The sequence below is a fragment of the Mesocricetus auratus genome, unplaced genomic scaffold (assembly GCF_017639785.1).
Source record: "Mesocricetus auratus isolate SY011 unplaced genomic scaffold, BCM_Maur_2.0 Super-Scaffold_100013, whole genome shotgun sequence".
NCBI classification, from domain to species: domain Eukaryota; kingdom Metazoa; phylum Chordata; class Mammalia; order Rodentia; family Cricetidae; genus Mesocricetus; species Mesocricetus auratus.
Window position 1 is genome coordinate 62,283,653 of NW_024429196.1, and position 21,699 is coordinate 62,305,351.

The 21,699-nt window shown below is 44.7% G+C and overlaps 1 protein-coding gene across 1 annotated transcript in view; it reads right to left on the reverse strand.

Annotated features, from left to right (window-relative positions):
• The window catches only part of Nedd9 (neural precursor cell expressed, developmentally down-regulated 9), a 176,675-nt gene that overhangs the window by 131,775 nt on the left and 23,201 nt on the right, over nt 1-21,699 (reverse strand). The window lies entirely within an intron of this gene.

The following is a 21,699-nucleotide window of genomic DNA, read 5'->3' on the forward strand; positions in this document are numbered from 1 at the left end:
TGACTAATTTGCAAACATATAACAGATGGATTCAGACAAGAGGAACCATTTTGAGAACCACAAAAAAGAGAGATGCGGCAGAATTGTGTAATGGGAAAAGTGACGACTCCACAGTTAGGAGTACTTGTGCTTTAGATAAAGTGACATCATACATTTTCTCCAAACTAGAACTCCTTCTAGAATGACAAAGAATAGTATTGATAATTATGCCAAGATAACAGAGTCTATCCTGGTCATGGCAATTACAGGACACGACTTGCATGACCTCCAGTAAGCCAGTCAGTGTTGCTGGTTCTCAACTTCTTACTGAAGTTTCCCCAGCTTTTCTGTCACCAAGGACTATATTCTAAAGTCTTCATATAATCTCTGTGTTTCAAAATAATCATATCAACTACGACTAGGTGACATGTCAAGTAGAAGTTCTGTTAATCAGAACCTTTGGTCGGCATTAAATGACCAGCACTGCCCAATGCTGATGTAATTTTAGGTAAAATAAACCAGTCCAAACCAAGCCAACATAGAAAACCTGACCTTTTGATGTAACTGGTATCTTTTATTAAAATAAATCTAATAGTTCTTCTATTATTTTGGAAGATGTTGGCAGTTTTAAGATCCTTCCCAGTATATTTATGACCAATAGACCTCTAACTTTTGAGGTTGAAAACTACTTTAATGGATGCTGTTCCTTTTATCCAGACCCAGTTCTGATGTCTCTGGTCACCTGACAACTCTAGTGGCACCTTCCCTCTCTGTGAAATATAGACATAGAGAGGTGCTAGAAAATGAAAGAGATCCAGGGAGCAGAGAGAAGCACCTGGATAAGATGCCTGTGGAGGCAGAGGGAGCTTTGCCTTGGGGGTATTTCCCTCCTACATAAGGCTTCTTGCCCCACCCCTGGGGAAATTCTTAGGGTGTGTTCACATCAGGATATGAACAGGAAGCAGGAGTGAAATATCTGTGCAATTGCTCATTCTTGCCTCCTCTCTTCCACCCATATGATCTCACTCTGGGGCTGAGAAATGAGCAGCCTGGAGGGGCACCTCCACAGATTTAGGATAGCAGAAAGCAGAGAACAGAAGAAGAAAAGGACATGCCTTTTGCTAAATGTCCCATGACTTGCATTGACATTCTAGTTTCTAGGGCAATAACCTTTGTGATGTGCTATCTACCCAGTGTGTTGGGAAATGTATGTGTGGAGTGGTGTGACAAGGATACATACCACTTAGCAACTTCTGCCCAGTGAAACCCTTATAATGAAGACTTATCCTACTCAAAAATGGCAAAGGCACCTTCTATAAGAAGACAAAATCTAAGAATTGCCTTCAATTGTTTCATAGAAATAACTATTTGGCCATGTTCCACTGGTTTGGATTATACTGGGTAGCTTGGTATGATGCTGTGTGGCAAACAGTAGAGTATGTTGGTTTCCACAACTCTGATAAAAGGACTAAGTCGACATCATCACAGAAGTCATCCAGAAATTCATTCTACCACAGGCTCACGTACACACAGTATGTTGTGGGGTGGCTTCTCTTTTATCTGAGTGTCATCATAATTGCTGAATCATTGTCTTTATTTTCTCATGAGATCATTGCTGTCATCCCTCAAAGGAGAAGAGTTCGAGTTAAACCCATGATGCAGTCATGCCACTGCCAGGGTGGGCCTTCAGCCTCTTTAATTGGCCCTGTTCTGGCTTCAGTTCCGTTCATTTCGGCTAGGAGTATATGGCAAAAAAGCTTTTCTGCAGTCTTCCCATGACATGGTTAGTCCAGCTCTGCTGTGAGTTAATAGTCCCATGGGAGGTAGGCCAAGGGCATTCCTTCGCTACAAGATGACTCCTGAAAGAGGTCAGCAAGGAACCACAAATGGGGGGCTCTGACCATAAATATTTCAGAACCTGATTTCCTTAAAAATCTTAAATAATGAAAACCATTTGTCTGTTTAAAGACTTTTAAGTCTTCCCAATGCCTTGTTTCAGAATCCCATGGTGAGATACATGTATGACATCATGATTGAGAGGTGTATATAGCACATAAAACCATGCCTGGGTCAGGGAGAAGTGCTAAGCTCTCAGGAGGGCCCAGGGGCAAATATGCAAACGTGGCCCAGCACATGTCAAAGACCCATGTAAGGGTAAACATTTTTATGACTCTGTTCCTGGGAAGAGAGACACAGCCTGCGATTAGAATTTATAGCTGTCATGTTGCGACGAGGCAGTAATGGCCATTTAGTGTGCAAATGGCCATTTGGGGAGATGGAAGTTTAACACACTAGGGTGGAAATCTCAGAGTGACACAGAGGGCAGGACCCTTCACCTTCCCTGGAATAAGTTGACTCACCCTGCAATCTGCCCTTTAGGCCTTTTGTTTTTCAGCTATCTTTCTTTATATTTACAATGTTCCCTACATTTTCTTGGGGCTTTGACACACATGACATTTTGGCATCAAGAAAATCCCAAGGTCAAGGGAAAATACATTTCTGGCTATAAATTTCATTCTTAAATTCTTCTCATCTGTTACATTCTAAGAGCACTCATCATACCCCCTGAAATGTCTCCACCTCTTAGTGTTCACAAATCTGAACTCATTTTGCTAGTATGTATGTGTGTTAAGCTCTTTTTGGCCTCCATGTCTTCTGCCAGCTTAACATAGTTTCTCAGCTGGGGTCAATCTTGCCCCCTGGGGTTATGGAGACATTTTCTGATAGCTGCAGCTAAGAGGATTATGTGCAATACTCTGTAAGGTGACAGATGCCAAGTGTGTTTCTGAATGTACTACAGTGCTCATGGTAGCCTCCTACAAGCAAGAAAGAGCTAGTTCAAACCATCTAAAGGCAAAGTTGAGAAGCCCTGTACAAGAGCTAAGAGGTATGGCTGGTTTCTGCCTAGGCCAAGAAAGTCATTGTCTCTATATACACTGCCTCGAGGAACTCTCTCTGACATAAGAAATGTGCTTATCAGTATACTAGGCACTAGACATATGGCTACCAACTTTGTCCAATATTGCCAGCCTGACTGAAAAACTGGGTTTTAATTTTTGCAACTTTAATTCATGACATCCTAATCATGGCATACGGCTAGTAGCTATTCTGTTGGACACTGAAAGTCTATATAAGAGACAGTCACATTGAGGTAACATGCCTCTGGTCAGCTATTCCTCTCATTTATGATTGGAATCCGGTAATTGTATACTACTTATATAAGTAAGATTTTTGTCCATGTTGATATAACATTAATTTTGGGAGAGAGAAGGACTTTGACTCATAAACAGTAGTTGCTTCATCAATACAGATAATGAATCAGAAAGCTATTTTGACCAGAGCAGAGAGCACTGGGAGCTTGAAGTGAATGAAGAGATCTTATGAGATTGAACAAGAGGCAGGTTGGAGGACTGACTCTAGCTCACAGTTTGAGGGTACAGTCCTTCTTGATGGGGAAGGACTGTCCATAGTCAGGAAGTAGATGACTACTGATGTTTAGTATCCTCTTCCAGGACCCTAGCCCATGGGGGAGTGACAGTTATATTAGGGTGCTTCCCTCACAAGCTAAGCCTCTTTGGAAACAGCCTCATACACACACCAAGATGTGTATCTCCTAGGTGATTGTAATTCAGTGAAATTGACAGCAGAGATGAACTATCACAAAGTCAGGGGCAAGTATCTATAATAGACTAGAAGAGCTGAAGATGTACTCTAGAGGCAAAAGACAACTTGTGCTTTCCTCAATTGTGCAAATTCTTCTAAGAACAGAAGTTAAAATCCCAGCATTACTATTTTTCAGGCATATGTCTATGGAAGCCAAAGGGAAGCAGAAACAAAGGGGTCATGCTTCCTATCCTTTCTCTGTCTGCCTGTAGCTCTCAGGCCAGGTTCTTCAACACTGAAATATCATGGCACCTCCTGATATGTAAATCCCATTTCTTTCTTTTATTATTTATAAAGGACCAGGTAGGTGCACCAAAGCCTATTGTTATATTCTTGATGCTGAGGATGTAGCCTAGGGTCTGGTATGTTCTTTATGCTGAGGATGTAACCTAGAGTCTGGTATGTGACTTAGGCAAAGTACTTTAGTACTGAGTTACTCTCCAGGCTATTCTGGGTTCTGCTGAACCTAGTATTTCCTTTTGGAACTGCTTATTGAGGGTTCATTTTCTCCCCAATCCATCTGATATACAGGTGGTTACACTAACCTTTATAGCTGGATTTGTGTGATGATACTATAGACAAAGATTTCCAAGGAGAAATCCCCAATCACACCGGGGAGCCACATCTACCCATGTTTCCAGAAATGGAGAAAGAACACTAAGCCACAAACTGAACCAAATCCCAACATTTCCCCCATAGGTGTTTTCTGTGCAACTCACATTGGTGCTACTGGGAACACTGAATTGAGTGATTTAGGTATAAACCATGGAGACTGAGCTGAAGGAGTAAGGTATGAGAGCTTCTCAAAAGCTACTTTTCCTCCTTCCTCCCCAGAAAGACAATGCTGTGATTGGTTCAGGGGTGAGAAAATAATTGGTGAAGGAATTCATTTCCAAGCCCTCAAGTCACCACATGGCAAAGGACGAGTCAGGAGGGGAGGGTAGGAAAATAATTCAGGACAGCGAAAGACAAACGCAGGTGGCCTTATACTGATAACTACAATTGAGGGTGGCGAGGTTATGATCATGAAAAGGCCGTGTGCAATGAATAGAAATCATGCCTGGAATTTGAATTTAGATATTTTCCTGAAGTAGTGAAATGTAGTCCAATCCTCTGTCACAAGGCTGGGTGGTGACAGTGACTTGGGGCCCTAGTATACAACAAGGCTCGGAAGGAAACAGTCGCCACTCTGTAGTGTGGGGTGCTTCTGAGCTATGAGAACTGGTGACTTTGGTGTAGTCAATGGGTTTTGTTGGGGGGAGGGTATGGACATGTAAGTCATTACTTAATCATCCAGTGCAATGGTGATTGGAATGTACAACTTATAATATTTTTTCCCCAAGACAGTGTTTCTTTGTCCTGGAACTAGCTCTATAGATCAGGCTGACCTTGAACTCAAAGAGATTTGCTTGCTTCTGCCAGCAATGTTAAAATTTGTAAAACTGAAGAGCCCAACAAATGTTTCTGGATAGTGACAGTTCACAATACTGAGTGCCGAGAATAAGCAAGGTCAAAAGCAATCTCTTGAAAACAGTCTAGCAAGCATCGTCTTCTTTCTGTCTTCATAATACATCCCCATTCCAGTCTCCAGGTGGGACACCAGGCCGGTCTGACCTAAGTCAGTGGATTCACTTCTATACAATAGAGTGGGTCGCTCTTCTATACAATAAGGGGTGACTGGACATCCTGGGTGAGGCTGTAATGCAATTGTGTTTGGCCCACGATTGTCTACCTATTGCTGTTGAAACAGGGAGAGAAACATGACACCTCCCTGGGTAGCAGGGGCTTTTTTCCTGTAGCAGTGGCAAGCCCAGGCACATGGGCTGGGGAGGGGGCTGTGCTGGGACAGAGCTTTAGTTCAAACGCAATAATAGCTGTTTTGCAGCTGCTCGACTCAAGTCTTAGGGTGTAATGGCTGGTTGTTAGGTTGACATACATGAAAAGCTTTGTCATTGGCTCAAGTAAAGCAGAGATGGACTGTCTTTCATGTGCCCTTAGGATGAAAGAAGTAAATGCCAAAAACAAAAACCATTTGATATGAGTGGCCAGCATTACACAGTCTGGTGTGTGTGTGTGTGTGTGTGTGTGTGTGTGTGTGTGTGTGTGTGTGTGTGTGTGTTTTCCTGAGAGTGTGGCAGTGAGATCTGTGGACTGCCTTTGATCTTGTTTCCACACAGAGCTGTAAGTCCTGTTACCTACATGTTAGGAGATGGAAGGGGAAGGCCTGGCTTCTGGTCAGACTTCCAACTCAGAGATTAAAAAGGCTATAACTGTGTGAGGTACAGTGAGTGATGACACAGGGAACCTCTCTTCTTCCTGCTCTCTCTGTGTCTCTTTGCCTCTGTCTTTCTGTCTGTCTGTCTGTCTCTCTGTGTGTGTGTGTGTGTGCATGTCTTTGTCTATCTTTCTATCTGCCTTTCTGTTTCTCTGTGTCTCTGTCCTGTAACACTGAGTTTTATTCAGATGTTCTTATAATGCCACACCCTTGCAATGCTGTTTCTTTCTTTTAAAACCATACATCTCTTCTCCAAGAAACCACCATCAGCATTTGTCGAACTCTGTGACTAACTTGATTGTAGCACTTCTTACACCTTGTTTACCTGACTCCCCAACTAAACTGTGAGGTCTCAGAGGCCAGGGCCCAGGTGCTATGCTCCAGGCACCCCTGAGCCAGGCACACGACCTATAACAAGTGGATGCTTGCTTCAGGAGGGGATGGAGTTTCAGCAGACCATGAAGGTCTTGGGAGGGGGCTGTGCAACAGTGGCACATCCCTTAATTTCTGTTTGGCAGAATAAACAGTCCCCTCATAACAGCTCTGTCTGCCCTGCTTGACTGGGGTTACACATCCTTTGATTTAATCAACCATGGGTGGAAAATTTTCTGAAAAACCTCCCACATGGGTGCTGACTGTGTCCTGACTTCTCTCTTGTCACAATTCCCTAACCAGCACAATTGGAGCAACTGTTGTACACACACTTACATTGCATTAAGTAGTAAGAGTAATTTAGAGAGGATTTAGACTACCCAGGAGGGTGTGTGTAAATTCTATGAAAATGCCATCTCATAGAAGGGTACTGAATGGCAATTCTAACCAAATAATGAAAACAGACTGCAGTTTACCTTAGTGAAGAAAACACGCAACACCAGAAATGGTTCCTACAGTTTGGAAAGAGAAGGGAGATAGGGAGAGAAGGGAAAAAGGGACAGGGTCAAAGGGAAGGGACACTCATAGTTTGTTCTCAGGTTTGCTCTGTGGGTTTAGAAAGAAGAAAGTAGGTGAGACACATTGAGTTCCACCCAAAACCTGTTTGTGAGCCTGATGTGGTGGTGCACACCTGTAAACCCAGCACTGGAGAGGTAGAGGCTGGGGGTTGACAAGCTCAAGCCCATCCACAACTACAGAGCAAGTCTGAAGCCAGCATAGGTTACTTGAGACCCTGTCTTAAGGCAACAATAACCCAGACAACTTGTGTTTCAACTCCAATCTGCATCTAAAGAGGCTTGAAGGCAAAGGAGAGCTGCATTGGGCAATGGAAACCAAACCAAACCTAATATGAAGGGCCTGATTAATTAGTCAGTGTATTTCCCAACACCTCCCCAACAATGCCTTTAGGTGTTTTAGAAATGACTAAGCTTCAATTGTCATCTCTGATGGACTTATGTCACACGGGTATCAATGCCTGCATCGGAAAACGTCACTTCTCTGCGGCTTCTTTCACTATGGAGAGAGATAGAGGGAACTAGAAGGGAGACCAGCGTGCCCTCCCAGGATGTGGGGAAGACAGCAGGTGCAGATCTCGGCAGGTGGCCAGGCTTCCACAGCCTGGAGACGTTTTCCTTCCATACTGAGCACAAAGTCTCTACTGCTTCTCCCCGGATTGCTCATCAACAAGGCTGGGGATTTTAGCAGCCTGCAGCTGTGTTTAGTGGCGCTTTTGCCTCACCTACCACATCCTTTGAGGATTTCATTATGGGCCACGTTATCCACTTTAATGAGTGCTCTGGCAGGTTTGGGGCTTCGGGCTATGCCGGCATGCTGCAAACAGGGGTTATTGTCACCATTGTTGGGACTCTACATGACCTGTCCTCACCCATCGTGGTCTAAGTCCTTTCTACTGGATGGGTAAGCCAGTCGTGCACTGCACAAGCAACAGCACCTTAGGGACAAGTGCTTAGCTTCTGAGTGTCGCAGTTTCACTTCCTCCCAGTTACATGTCATCCAACTATTGGCAACCTCCAGCTATGTACTATTCCTCGACTCTCTTTACATGTGTTCCCTGGGTCAGCTAAATAAAACAGCACATCACTTGGAAAGCAAGTTTTACAAATTTCCTTGCTAAGAAAGGGAAATATGATATATCAAGTAAGGGGGGAAAGCTGCTTAGAAATGGCAAGTGACCATAGGGTGTTGATGGCGCACACCTTTAATCCCAGCACTCGAGAGGCAGAGGCAGGAGGATCTCTGTGAGTTCGAGGCCAGCCTGGTCTACAGAGCGAGTTCCAGGACAGCCTCCAAAACAATACAGAGAAACCTTGTCTCGAAAAAACAAAACAAAACAACAACAAAAAGAAATGGCAAGTGACAATATGTTTCTATCCATCCGATCTGGAAAATAGACAGGGAAATAGTAATACTCTTAGTGTGGCATGGAGGGGAATTTTGGCTCTGTTGTTTGCATATTTGAAGTTACTTTCTTTGCTTACTCCATTCCCTGCCTTTTCCCTGCTGCTAAGAGACCAAGCCTGCTTCCACCTCCAGCCCTTCCCACCCACACTCTTCCTGCTTGAAACCATTTTCTTGCAAGGATCTCTCATACCCTGCACTCTGCTATGAAAAAGGAGCCCCCTGAGACCACTGTCTGTGACGGAGTTACCAGTGTTATCCAGCCCATCCCCACACACTTTCAAGACAAACAACACGAAATAGCTTTGAGAAAATGGAAACCAGGGCCGGCAAGATGGCTGGGTGGCTAAGGCTGCTTGCTGTCAAGTTCTATCCCCAGGATCTATACGTAGAAGGAGGGAATCAACTCCTGAAAAATCAGCTCCATAACTCACTTGTGGCACATACATGCACACGTACAGGAATGAGTGAGTCTAGTAGAGCATGAAAAATGAACAGTCAGTGCAAAATTTGTGAAGAGGAGACACGAGGTGACAGGACGTTCTACTGAGACGTGCCAACCTACCGATCCCACTAGCATGTGCAGTGTCCAGAATTCAACCATAAATCCTGAGACATGCCAGTAAATAAACAAACCGGGAGAGCGTCATCCCAGGTGAAAAAAATGAACTCAGCCAGAAGAAACTGGTTCTATGATGGGCCAAATGTGACACTTCAAAAGATTTTAAAACCAAACAAACTGTATATTCCAGTAATTACAAAATGTTAATGAATTAAAGAGAAAGGCGCCAATGTGTGGATAGAAAAACTAACTCTTACTAATTAGTGACAAGAGAAGAAAGAGATGGGGGAGGGGGAGGTTGGATTAACCAAAGCTAGGGACATATGAAAAATCCTTATGGAAACCCACTACTTTGTAAGCTAACTAAAAAATACAATTACTTTTTTAAGGAGTTTGAACAAAAGCACCCTGCATGGTAAGCAATGCTTTCCCCAAGAAGACAGGAGTTATTAAATAAAAATCTCAGTGTTAGATATGAGGTACTTCTTTGTGAGTTGTTGGTTTGGGGGGCCTCGGAAGTGCCCCAAACAACACAGGCTGTTGCCATTGCTCTTGGTTGCCTGTCATAACTAGATGATTATATACATGGCTGAAGACACAACATACAGAGTACAGAGAGATCAAATTGGAACTGGCTAGAAAGCCTCTTCCCTTCTGGCTAGTTTCTATAGTACTGGAAGTGTTACACAGGTTACTAAGGTGGGGACAATGGTTATCTTGCTCAGTGCTGGACTCTGGACGCTACAAAACAAACTTGCCAGCTAAGATGACTACTGGTGCTATAGCGGCATGTAGGCTATGGGGTAACCAAGCCCTTTCTGATTGAATCTGAGTCCTGCCTCCACATGCCTGTGCTGTAAACCTTGTCAAAAACTCATGACTTGTGATATATATAGTCACTAACATGTACAATTCACGTGTGTAAATTTTACAGCACATAAATTATACCATAATAAAGTCAGTTCTAAGTAGTAACCTTTAAGAGATACCTTTAAAGAGGGGATCTCTGGAGATCTTAGCTTTTTGAATACTTTCTATCTTTAATTTTCTCACTAGAACAAAAATTTATATAACAGACTAAGTAATTTAATTTTTTTTTGTTTTTGAGATAGGGTCTCATTGTGTAGCTCAAGCTGTGGCCTAGGTTTGGTTGAACGTTTGTAATCCTCCTGTCTCAGAATCTAGGGAACTGAAGTTAAAAGTGCTGTGTGCCACATAATCCAGCAATTGGTTTTTTCCTTCCCTCTGTTGACTTTGTTGGTGTTGCTGGTGATGGTTTTGGTTATTACAGACAGCATCTTGCTCCACAGCACAGGTCTCAGCTTCTCAAGCACTAGAATTATAGGCATCTGCTACCATGCCCGGTTCAGAGTGGACTTTCATATGGACAAGGCGTTGACCTGTTACACTCATTGTTATAATTATATTAAGTGCCTGTCACATACAAGTTGCTCAGTAAATCTCATATGAGCAAAATGAATAAAGTCATAAATGATGAATGAATTTCTTTACTACCATTACATGCCAAATTGAGTGTATACTCTAAAGTTACAGATTATTCATTCACACATTGGAAATTTAGGATACAAAGTCTTGCCTAATTCAAAGTCAAGAGGCAAGGAGCAAGGAAAATGTTGCCACACAGAGAGGAAGGACATGGGCAGTGTTGGCCCACTTTGTTAGATTGACAGGAACACAGATGCTTAAAGTTAATGTGACCACAGATACTTTTCTGTTCTTTATTCCTTAGAAGACAGGAGGTTACTGGGGAGTTACAGTAACTAAAGGGAGAGAAGGGGGGTTAAGTGGCAGGAGGTGGGGGTGAGTACAAGGCCATCTGTCACCCAGCCACCGTTGCCCTGAGGCCCCCTCCTGGTTCTTGAAGGCAATTGATATGTTTAAAGGTTGTTATCGCCTGACACTTAAGTCTGGCATGTCTCAGGCTGTAAAATGTGTGATAAGCTCTTGTAATGCACACACTAGATTATGAAGGTGGCCTTGGAGTTAAGCATCTCATTTAGCATTAAATTCCAGACAGATGAAAAGCAATCCACCTGGTCCACTCTCCTTGGAGATGTTTATCAGGGAGAGGGGGCACATTCAAGGCAAGGAGAAGTTCAGAAGTGGGCAGAGAAAATAGCAACAGCAGCCCAGGGAGACACTTCTGTCTTGAGTGGTGCACTCCTCTAAAGAAAAGAGCAAACTGCGCCCCAGGTTTGAGGTGAGGTCAGGTCTGTTCCAGGCATGCTATTGGCAAAATGACTCTAACCGTCAAGGTCATGTGGGAGACCCTGGTGTAGGTGGCCTCAGGGCCATGTCCTGAAAGACACCCACTGTTTCTCTACCTCACTTAGTGAACCTCCACTTCGGACATGTCAGCCCACTCTGCTTGAGACCAAAGCCTGCATGTCAGACAGTCCTCTGCTCCCATCTCCTCTGCCCTAGCATAAACATCAGCACCTTTGTCTCTTATTTCATGTTTCTCATTCAACACACACACACACACACACACACACACACACACACACACACACACACACACACACAAAGCCCTGTACTGGTGCAAGCATGAGGACCCAGGTTTGATCGATCCCAAGCACTCACTGAACACAGAAAGCTGACATGGTGGCCCATGCTTCTAGTCCCAGGGCTGGGGAGGTCAATCTCAGGGAGCAGTTAGTCTAGCCTAATTGCGCCTCAGATCCTATCTTAGAAGACAACACCTGAGGTTAACTTCCAGTCTCCACACACATGTGCATCCACACACAGTTACACATCCATTTACACTCATGTGTACACACGTGCGCACACACACACATACACACTTTCTACTCTCCATTTTTACTCACTATTCTTCCTAAATTTCTGCTCCTTCCTGGTAAAGATTCAGTGTTTAAGAAAACACCAGGGATTGAGACACAGTGTGGGAGGAGTCCACATATTTCTCATTCCAAGTCCTTTGGACTCTAGAGTTATAAATGCCAGGAGCCAGCTCTTCCTCTATAAAAGGAATCCGGGGAATTCTCCCTGAAGTAGGGATGATATTAGTGAGGACAGGCAATAGTTTCTTAAAGGCCTTCATGTCTGAAACAGGGTGTGTGGGAAAGGGGCCTGAGAAGATGATCAGGTCGGGGGGCAGGGTTAGGGGCTGGGAGGGAGATGAATATTAATTCAAGGTTCTGAGGGAAGAGAGAGAAGAAATCCAGTGTGGGAACATCTAAGACTTCACAGGGAGGAGTCAGAAGGGGGATGACAGCCAGAGAAGACAGGATGATTATTGCTTTCAACCTGAGCCAAGAAAACGGCACAGGGAGAGGCTGTGCCATTTGTGACTTATGCTGACAGTGTGTAGTTTCAGACATAGATACGGAAGGGCTTTGGGGGTTTCCAGTTATTTATGTAAGAGGTTATCTTGGTGCTCAGGACAGCAGAAGATGGCATAGAAAACTGGACACCAAGATAGTGGGTGTGAGCATGGGCATGGTATGTGCATGACACACATGTGTGTGCTGCTTCTGAGGGTCTTGCAGAGACCCCCTCCCCTTAGCCCCCTTGGCTCCTCATGTAGAGCCAGGATATGCCTGCTGCCCTGCTGTCTCAGGCGCAGAGCACAGTGGCTTCACTTTCAAGTGGAACTCAGATCACCAAGACTGAAATCATTTCAGTTGTCCTGTCCTCCGCTCTCAAGTTTCCAAGGAGACTTTGAGGAGGAGGGATGATCATGACCTCCTTTGCAATCCCATAGAGACAGGGTGGAATTTTCCCTGAGTTGATCACAGTATTGGTTTGTAGATATCAATACAGCACGTAGCTAGTGCATTGGTGGAAAGTGCTTTTAGCTAAACTCAAAAAGCCGTGCTAGTGAGATAGATGGAATGGAGACAATATCCAGGCTAATCTCATACCATCGTCCCTGGCTTGTACCCTGACATTTCCCTGGCCTCCTTGCTGTTGCTCAAATGCAACTTCAGCATTTACTCCCTTTAGGTGGAGGCTCTGACCCCACCACACCTACAGGAGTACCAGGATCTCCTTATCTAAATTCTCACACAACATCCAAGTCCAGCTTCCTCCAGGCCCTAATCACTACTTGACACAATCTACTGCATCGAATGATTGCTTTGGCCTGTTTATTTCTCCATCCTTGGAATGTGGAAACTGCTCAGTTAATGTTCATCCAATGAGCAGACATACCTTGTTGGTACAGGATTTATATCTTTTATGTTACACAGAAGCAGGCTTTCTGCACTAGGTACTGGTTCAGCAGACTCTCTCGGCCCTACTGTTTAATATGATGGGAACAACCTTGGAAACACAAAATGAGGGAGACCAGTTTTAGCTGTTAAGGACACACCCAACAGAGCAATGCTCTTTACTAAGGAAGTAAATATCTGAGGTGCACTTTTGTTGTGTGGTTATAAAAAGGCTCAGCGGCCCCCGGGTGAGTTCAAAGTCTCCTGTGTTTACTGAGTGGAATAAATCTTGTTATAATGGACACACTAGAATTCACAGGCAGAGAGGTTGCTTGGCTGTCTTGTTTGACCTATCTCCATAGAGATGGTCATCTGTTTCCATCTAGCTGGTCTCCCTTGGGGTGTTAATATTAGTTTTTCATATCTATTTGACTTGCTTTGATTACTCAACCAGTGGCTGCTGTAGGTGGTGGGCCAGCTGCCCACATGGAGAGGATGAGTTCTCTTTGGTGTAGAAGTCTATGCTCAGGGAATATCAACCTGTGAACAGTGGCCTGATAGCTGCAAGGGGAAGGGTCAGTCAGATGTCCCTGTTGCTGGTTCTTCATAATGGACTCCTCTTTGCCTTGCCCTCATGCATCCCCATGAACCAACTTCACCCGGCCTGTTCTTGGTTTCTGCCTCATCTTTTCCTCCAAGTCAAGGCACATTTAAGGACTTCTGTGTTACCACCAGAAGGGCTGAGGCTAGAAACCCTCAGGCCCAAGATCACCTTACCAGGCCTTCATTGTTGTCTTCCAGCTGCAACTTTGGGGATGAATGCTGTGTTTCTTTCTGTGTAAGTATGGGATAGATATCTTCACTCAAGGATTTTTGTTTGTTTGTTTGTTTGTTTTTTGTTCTGGATCTACAGGTATATGCAAGATGTGTGCAAACTCATCTTGATGTTCCAGGCTGAAGCTTTACCTAATCAACAATACATGAGTTAGCAACTGGGTCTTCAGGATCAAAGAATGCAAGGGTTCCACCATTTTGGGAAACATGAGTTAATTCCCATTCAGCCTTTTTGTTTGTCTGTTTCAAGACAGGGTTTCTCTGTGTAGCCCTGGCTGTCCTAGAACTCACTTTGTAGACTGAGCTGGCCTTGAACTCACATAGATCCACTGCCTCTGCCTCCCAAGTGCAGGGATTAAAAGTGTGGGCAACCACACCCAGCTTCATCATTGGAGATGAGATGTCAGGTGCCAACTGCATACTCAAGCACCGATTTTGTTGTGAGCTTGTGTGCAAGGCTGACCCATGCATATAAAACGTCTGATAATCTGGGCAGAACTAAAAGTAGTCCCTGGGGCCACATCATTGTTACACAACTAGACATTTTGCAATTCTTGGCTCATCAAAGCTGTGTTTTTCCCTTGGTTTAGTTTCTCTTTCAAATACCCTGATTCTAAATCGTAGACCTGGACAACCCAGACAAAGGTGTCATCATCTGGCTTTAGCAACTTCCTCTATGACTAATGGTGGGGATAGCAATATGGGCTCACAGGCCCTCAGAGAGGATGCGATCTGAGAAGTCTTCAGGCTGACATTTCTGTCAAGGTCTTTCTTCAGTCAGTTAACAAGATTATTAGATTATTGGTTTAATGAGTCCTTACTGTGTGCCAGATGCCATAGTGGATGATGGAAGGAGCATGGCCAAAATACCAAGTAAGATCCTGTCACTCATCTCAGGAAGGAGATAGTTAAATGAGTGGTTGGGGCATCATAAAGCCTTCATGGGAGAAATTAGATCTATTCCCTGGCCCCGTCGTTCCGTTCCTGAAGTAAAATTGACAGAAAAAAATGTGTATATATTTAAGCTGTACAACTTGATATAAGTCCACATTATGAAACAGTTGCCACTATCAAAGTTCATTACCACATCCACCCCCTCACAGAGGCACCGTTTGCTTCTCAGGGGTGAACGCTTGAAAAGAAAGAAAAAGAATGCGCTAGGAAGAGACACAAAGATAGAAAAGAGTTCGCTGTGTCTGCACACTAGGTAGGGACAAGAGGGACGGTGACAAGGGAGAAAGCAGAGTGAGGTAGAGAAGGCTGGTAGAGGGAAGGGGAGGTGGCCGGGGCTGGGGGCCTGCAACTGTCCTTAGGAAGTACTGGAATCTCCAGGTTGAAGCCTGTAGTATGAGGTGAGGAGCGGTGGGAAGTGAGGTCAGGCTGGGAAGCAAGAGGCAGTTATCAGCAGTCTCAGGGACTTTGATAAGGAGGTGGCATCATACCAATGCATTTCAGGCTCTGCTAATTTGACACACTGAACCTTTATAATGAGCAAGCAGAGTGGCAGGAAGATCATTCTGATCTCCAACTCTGAAGCAGGTCATGAACTTTCATGTAGAGATGTTCTCCTTATACTTGGAAGAAAGACCTTCACCTTGAAGACATGGGAGTTCAAGGAGCATCAGCAGACTTTGCCAAAGCCTGACAGAACACATCAGCATGAGATCAGACCCTTTTATCAATCTGTGTGTCTCTTTGTGACTATGCCCTCTTTGTCAAACCAAAGCATCAACACACACACACACACACACACACACACACACACACACACACCTTTGTAGCTTCAGGTCTGCATTTCCTGTTGTAGGCTTTGTGTCATGTACATTTTATATCAAATAAACTTGCATGATTCTCCTTCTGCCTTCTAATCCAGGGACCTCAGCCACAAATTTGGCAATGAATAAAGACATGAAACATTTTGACCCTACAATCCCCAAGCAAAGAAGGAACCTCTTGGGTTGTAAATAGCATGGATGTAAGAGGACAAGCTGTGCCTTAAGTCATCTTTAGGGGACCCATTGATATATTGCATTTTACTCTGAGGCAGGTACAGTTGTGAGAAACATGTGAATGCAATTGGAAACCAAAGTTGCCTCCATATGAGGACAGGTGGGGTCTCCACTCTTTCTCCATCCCTGCTGGGAGACCCTCAGCTGCTCTGCTTCCTCGGGTTGCCTTTCCTTCTGGATGGGCAACCTTGGTCCCCTCTACCTTTTCTCCTTGCATGAAGCAGGCTCCCTTTTCAGGCCCTGTGGTTTGGAAGCTGTCTTTACCCTCTTAACCCTCCTCTTGCGATCTGAGTCCTCTGTACTCCAGATGTTTCCCCCCCTCCAGCCACAATGCATAGATGGAGAGATGGGTCCTCTCCTGGAGAACACTGTAGACATTCATTTCCTAAATCATTTGCTTCTTTTTTTTTAAATAAATTTTTATTTAAATTAAAAACAATCTTATTTTACACACCAATCCCAGTTCCCTCTCCCTTCTGTCCTCCCATGCCCCCCACCAACCCTCCATACCACACCCCCCCATCCACTCTCCAGGGAGAGTGAGGCCTTCTATTAGGGATCATCAAAGTCTGACACATCATTTAGGGCAGGACCTCGGTCTTCCTCCGTGTATCTAGGCTGAGAGAGTATCCCTCCATAAGGAATGGGCTCCCAAAGTACATTTGTGCACTATGGATAAATACTGGTTCCACTGTCAGAGGCCCTATAGACTGCCCAGGCCTCCCAACTGACAGCCACATTCAGGGGGTCTGGTTCGGTCCTATGCTGGTTCCCCAGCTGTCACTTGCTCAGATCAGCTGTTTCTTGACCCCTTTTCTCATCACTCCTCCTCTACAACTGGACTCCAGGAGTTTGGCTCAGTGCTTGGCTGTGAGGTATTTGCTTCTTAAATTAGCTTGATCCCCTTCCAGATGGCCAATCCCTTTTTCCTGACTCTTGCCTGCTTGCTCTGGAACATGTCCTTCGTAAGGCTCACTTTGTTAAGCCTCAAGGATACAGCTTAGTTTCTTTTCACAACTTCATGCTCTGAAGCTAAAAGATCTGGATGCAGTTCATGCTCTGGTGATGCAGCAATTGTGCTAGCGATAGCCTGCACACTCGGGAGGCCTGCACACTCGGGAGGCCTGCACACTCGGGAGGCCTGCACACTCGGGAAGCCTGCACACTCGGGAGGCCTGCACACTCGGGAGGCCTGCACACTCGGGAGGCCTGCACACTCGGGAGGCCTGCACACTCGGGAAGCCTGCACACTCGGGAATCCTGCACACTCGGGAATCCTGTACACTCGGGAAGAGCTGAGTTTTAGACTTAGGTAAGTAACGAGTATACTAATTATCTGAGCCAATGAATATATTAATTCTCTGAGATTGCTCTTCCTCTATCTAATACTCACGGTATCAGGCTTTCTGAGATATACAGCTCCTCAGTGTGTTTTCTACCTGGGGGAGCGGGGATTCAGCCTTGCCTCTGAGGGTCAAATGTCTGTATCTGTTGAACTAACAGGAGAGAATGCTGAACACACTGATTTGATCACAGTTGTGTGTGACAAATGAGGCCTTCACTTTTGGAGGTCATTTTCTGAGCCCTGGTAGCAGGCGTTAGGGGCAATGACTATAAAGACACAGAGGGCCAGAGAAATGGTTCTGTCAGGTTGAAGCTCTTGCTGCCCAAATCTGAGGATCAGGTTTTGAACTCCAGAACCCATTGGTAGGAGAGGACCACTCTAGAAAGCTGTCCGTCCTCTGACCCGTGTACATACTTGGCATATGCATGCTCACACTCAAGTAAGCACATCACCTACCACAACAAGGAAAATAAAATTTAGGAAAGGTAGCAACAATGGCACCTTGTTCTTCTGCTTGTTTTTGGACCCTCAGTTTCCCTGTCAGTTTCCTAGCAGTCCTTTGGCACTCTCATCATCTGAGGATGTACTGTGACGAAGGCATTTACAACACGATCCTAAAGCCTGTGCATGTCCGGCCTCCTAGCCCTCCAGTGGACTCTTGTATTCATTGGCCATCTTATCACAGCTTTCTGTATGTTTGCAGAGTCAGAGTGCCCAGCTTGAGAACATTGGGGTCTCCTTTTCAGCTTCCCAAGACTGAAGAGTCACAGTTCTGTTCCTTGTTTGTCTCTGATTTTTTTTCCTGATGGTTGTGGGTTAATCTGTGCCCTACCCCCAAAAGGGGTATATTGAAGCTTTACTCCAACTTCCTATGGGTATGAACTTATGTGGACACAGCTGTTAGGTAAGAGGGGGTCATTGAGAGCTGCTCTAATGCGTTAGCTATAGTCCTTGTAAGAAGGGGCAGGGGTAAACAGTGTGTAGACAGAAACTGAGCAAGAAGTAGCTCTGTGAAGATGGAGGAGAGATCAGAGTGATGCTTCCTCAAGCCTAAGAATGAGAGGACCTCTAGGAGACAGAGGGGGAGGAGAGACTTTCCTCAAAGCTCTGTGGGGAGCATGATCCCGTCTATGGAAAACAAACACACTGGCCCCATTACTCATAAGAGTCCAAGTGACCAAAGGCTTAGCAATTTGAGATATAACATTTCTAACGTCTGCGTTTAAAATAGCTAAGCTTGCAGGGCTGAGGCTGGGTGGCAGCTAAGCAGTTAGTAAAGCATTTGATTTGACCAGTGTCTGTGGGGCACTGGTTTCATCCCCAGTAAAGCATTTGATTTGACCAGTGTCTGTGGGGCACTGGTTTCATCCCCAGTAAAGCATTTGATTTGACCAGTGTCTGTGGGGCACTGGTTTCATCCCCAGTAAAGCATTTGATTTGACCAGTGTCTGTGGGGCACTGGTTTCATCCCCAGTAAAGCATTTGATTTGACCAGTGTCTGTGGGGCACTGGTTTCATCCCCAGTAAAGCATTTGATTTGACCAGTGTCTGTGGGGCACTGGTTTCATCCCCAGTAAAGCATTTGATTTGACCAGTGTCTGTGGGGCACTGGTTTCATCCCCAGTAAAGCATTTGATTTGACCAGTGTCTGTGGGGCACTGGTTTCATCCCCAGTAAAGCATTTGATTTGACCAGTGTCTGTGGGGCACTGGTTTCATCCCCAGTAAAGCATTTGATTTGACCAGTGTCTGTGGGGCACTGGTTTCATCCCCAGCACTGGGAAGGCAGAAGCAGGGTGGAGACAGCCAGGGTGAATTAGAAGGAAAGAAAAATGCTCAAATGAGCCACTTTCCTGAGGGAGAATAGAATAGAATCTGACAAGGTTGAAAAGCCCAGAAATGTTGAGGCAGGAAGAACAGCATGGGGGGGGGGTTAATTTAAGGGTTTCAGAGAGCCAGTATTTTCACACCAGTTTGATCTAAGCTTTCAGCATTAACAAGGGCTAAATCTACAGACTGAAAATTAGCCTCAGGGATAACTTTACCTCTGGCTTAACTGCAGGCTAGAAGAGTAACGCAAACAGCTCCCGTCTGAACTTGCCCAGAAACCTGAAATCCAGTGGTTTGAACAAAGCAGACTTGGCCTGCATATGAATTACAGGAAGGACAATGGGAGGGAAAAGTGTTCCAGGGCTACTTATTCTTTTTCTATGGGGCACATTGAAGAAAAGACCAAATCACGTGTCACATACCCGGCTGGAAGATGTAGAACCAACTAAAGACAAGAGGTGTGAGTCTCTCATCCCCAAGTTTGAAGGACCCTTCCTTATCTTAATGGAGTCATGTTGACATTGCAGCTTCTCCAGTTTCAGCTAAATGCTGGGCACATCTTTAAAATTAGGCCTGATGATGACAGTCACAGACCCTGGCTTTTTTGGCTATCACTTAGATCTCAGCTGGGCGAAGAAGGAGAAAGAAAAGGGCTTTACGCTGTGACAAAATGATCAGCTTTCTTGAATTGGCTCCGTTAAGTCCATTAAGAATGCCTGGCACCAGGTCTTTGCCTCGCCTACTTCTTTCTGTCTTTTGTCGTTTCCAGGAATCGTATTCTGACTGCCATTGGGAGGTACAACTTTCTGTTCTCAGTCCATGTTTGATGGTGTGGGTACAAGACCACAGCACAGCCCATCGGGATATTTTGTCCCAGGAGCAGTAACTGGTTTAGAGACATGCACATGGCACAAATCAGCCCAAATTGGTTTGCCAAGAGTGAAATAAAACATAATGGCATCCATTCGGGGCACTCAAAATGGAGTTAGGAGGGTACTGTTTAGGGGATGTGGTGGGACAAAGGTCTTCATTTGTATCCCAGGCTTGCCTACAATTGAAGATCCTCTTCCTCGGCCCCCTCAGCGTGCATCTGTCTTCTCTGAAAGGCAGATTCCTGTGAGTTGAAGCTTTGGATTAGTCTGTAGATGGACCAGCTTCTGCATGTGAGATTCCTGTTGAAATGCTTTTAGTCTTGGTTGACCTACGATGCAGCCCCCTCTTTTAACTATCAGAGACTGAGTCAGCCACACTTCTGCCAGCACCACTCACCATTTTTGACTAGCCAGTGATGGGATTGCCCACCCTATTGTGGATGAAAACTACAAATAAATACAGCTACCATTTTGTAAAGCCTCAGGGCACAGTTTCCTCTGACTGCCACTGTGATGAGGTCCCAAACAAGTGTCATTGTATTTGTTCTTGGCTAGGTTGGTTTTATCCTAGCTCAAGAAGATGATCTTTGTAATGTTTACCAAAGCTGTTAGGAGTTACATGAAGTTGGTTGGGCTTCTGGAGGATTGTGGGTACACAAAATTGCAGCTTCCATCTTGCTATCAAATGAAAAAAATATTTCAGTGAGCAGAGGAGGGAGAGATGAAACAAGATAGAACCTGTTCCCAGGGTGCCAGACACTCTTGCAATTGTTGTTACATATATATTGCACAGAAATATGTAAGTACAGCCTGATGAATCTCTTTAGTGTTGCTTGCTTATATGTACATTGAGGGTTGACCACTTGGCATTGGAAAATCAATAGATGGCTCATATCTGGGGAAGACTGTGTCTTCCTCTCTTAGCAGTCATTAATTGCCTATAGCTTATCATCTAGGAGTAGGACCTTTTGACATGTCCCCCATCCATGTTCACATATCAACTAGTATTGCCATTGTTTATGTCTTACTTAGCCTACCATATTGTTGAGATCTCCCAGGTGTAGATTCCCTGTTCAATATAGAAGACACAATGTGAAAGCAAATGCCCTGATCCTGTGGCTCTTAGAGTCTTTCTGCCTCCCCTTCTGCCTTGAGCCTTAGGTGGAGGGGTTGTGCTACAGAGTTATCATATGGGACTGGGCTCCACACAGTCAGGTTTTATCTGCATTTGACCAGTTGTAGCTCTTTGTAACTATCTCCTCTCTGTTACATGAACTACTTACTGTACTTCCTTTGTTTATTTAGGGCATTGGAAATCAGGTATCTTTTACTATCAACCTAGAGTATATAATACACAGATTTTTCCAAAGTATAATGACAAATGTCACAAAAAATGCATCCAAGCCAAAGATGCATTTTGTGTGCATGGGACATCATTTAATACAAAGACTTGAGAGACAGAGATGCTGTGAATGTAGGCAGGATGGGGTAACAGAAAAGTTTTGAAAGCAATTGGCCACACTGCTCTTTTAAAGTAGAGAATCAGGTTTGACAGGGGAAAGCAACAGTAACCGGAGCTCTCCTTGCAGCAGTGTGACACTTTAAAGAACTTTCCTAAAGGCAAGAACTGTGGAGTTGTAGAGGTTCTGACCTGGGGTGGCCAATTCACCCTGATCTGTCCTACAGTATTCTGGTTTAAAGCTAAATATCCTGACTCCAGCCAGATGACTACGTGGATAAAGGCACTTGTTGCCAAGCCTGAAGGCCTGACTTTGATTCCCTGGAA